The sequence below is a fragment of the Trichechus manatus genome, unplaced genomic scaffold (genome assembly GCF_000243295.1).
Source record: "Trichechus manatus latirostris isolate Lorelei unplaced genomic scaffold, TriManLat1.0 scaffold00052, whole genome shotgun sequence".
NCBI lineage: Eukaryota > Metazoa > Chordata > Mammalia > Sirenia > Trichechidae > Trichechus > Trichechus manatus.
Window position 1 is genome coordinate 16,978,096 of NW_004443988.1, and position 1,548 is coordinate 16,979,643.

Consider the following 1,548-nt stretch of genomic DNA (forward strand, 5'->3'; position numbering starts at 1 on the left):
TTTGTTTTCTTTTCTTCTGTCTTATTCCCTGTTTGTCTTTCTTCATGTGCAGTTTCTTGGTTTATTCATTTTTTTCTTTTACCCTTTATCTTTTTTTCATTTTTGTCCTCATTTCTCAGTCTCTCATCTCTCCACTCCAATAGCAAGCTCCCTTAGCACTCTTTTTTGTTTGTGTATGTTTTTTCCTCCTGTTCCTCTCTCTCTCATCTTTCTGATACCCATTTTAGCTCCACACATCACAATCTACCCCCTCCTTCCTGCCTACCGGCACTGTGCACTGAACATCACACTCCCAAGCAGCACAGACATGGCCGACTGGAACCTGCCCTGCACTGATTCCCAGTCCACACTGTCAGCCCTGGTACGTGCCACAAACAAACCATCCCAGCAACTCCTCTTCAGCTGGACTTGCCGTGCTGTACCATACCTGAGTGACTGACCCTGCCCACTGGGGAAGGAGGTGAAAAGTCTCATGCTCACAGATGAGCAAAAAACACAGAACACACAGCCTGCCTGCTCAGGCATAACCAAATAAAAGAAAAAAGCAGCACAAAACAAACACATCTACAATCAGTAAACAAGGAAAATAACCACTGAATGCCCCTAACACAGCAGACAATAGCAAAACGTTTACAAAAACAGGACAGGATGGTCCAGTAGGCGTCCAAAATAAAACACCAGATGACCTTCCAGCAGAAGAAAAGGCACTAGACCTAACTGATAGGGAATTCAGATCTCTAATATTCAGAATTATCCAAGAGTTGAAGCAAAAAGCAGACAAAAATGAGGAAAAAATAGACAAATTCATGCGAAAGGAAGACAAATTCAGGAAAATACTGACAAAAAATGGAAGAATTCAAGAAAATAATACAAGAACAAAATGGTAAAAAAAAATTACAACTATAAATCATAAAAACACAACAATTAGAATTCCAAAAGATAAACAACAAGATTTCAGAAATGAACAGTGTCATAGAAGGGCTGAGGAGCAGGTTTAAAACGATGGAAAATAGGATCAGTGAAATTGAAGACACATACTTGGATACAACTCTGTTTGAGGAAAACTCAGAAAAATGAACAAAGAAAAATGAAGAAATCCTGAGAATTATGTGGGATACAATCAAAAGCAAAAATCTGTGAGTGAATGGAGTTCCAGAACAGGGAGAGAAAACAGAAAACACAGAGAGGATCATTGAAGAATTGTCGACAGAAAACTTCCCCAATATCATGAAAGATGAAAAGTGGGCCATCCAATAAGCTCAACGAATCCCATATAGGATAGACCCCAAAAGAAAATCACCAAGGCATATCATAATCACCCTCGCTAAAACCAAAGACAGAGAATCTTGAGAGCAGCTCAGGAAAAACAAAAAGTCACATACAGTGGAGAAACAATAAGACTAAACTCGGATTACACAGCAGAAACCATGCAGGCAAGAAGGCAATGGGATGACATATATAAAACCTTTAAAGAAAAAAATTGCCAGCCAAGAATAATATATCCTGCAAAACTCTCATTCAAATATGATGGTGAAATTAGGTCATTTC

The 1,548-nt window shown here is 39.0% G+C and overlaps 1 protein-coding gene across 1 annotated transcript in view; it reads right to left on the minus strand.

Moving 5' to 3' along the window:
- Positions 1-1,548, minus strand: part of WDR72 (WD repeat domain 72) — a 355,433-nt gene that overhangs the window by 205,547 nt on the left and 148,338 nt on the right. The window lies entirely within an intron of this gene.